This window comes from Alligator sinensis, unplaced genomic scaffold, assembly GCF_000455745.1.
Source record: "Alligator sinensis unplaced genomic scaffold, ASM45574v1 scaffold656_1, whole genome shotgun sequence".
NCBI classification, from domain to species: domain Eukaryota; kingdom Metazoa; phylum Chordata; order Crocodylia; family Alligatoridae; genus Alligator; species Alligator sinensis.
The window spans coordinates 127,886-128,109 of NW_005842333.1; positions in this window are offsets into that span (position 1 = coordinate 127,886).

The following is a 224-nucleotide window of genomic DNA, read 5'->3' on the forward strand; positions in this document are numbered from 1 at the left end:
CAGTCTACCTAGCACCTACCTGTGTGCAACACTGAGCACACTTGGGCTGGCGGCAGCGGGGCGAGCGCGGGGCGCCGGGCGGGGCGGCTCTCGCTCTCGCTCTCGCTCTCGCTAGTCTTTCTCTCTCGCTCCCTCTGCCTAGTTGGGTGTCTGGTCTCTCCCCGGTGCAGAGCGGGGGCTGCGGCCGTAGGGGACGGGGGCAGGGGCAGCCCCAGCCGGGCTCA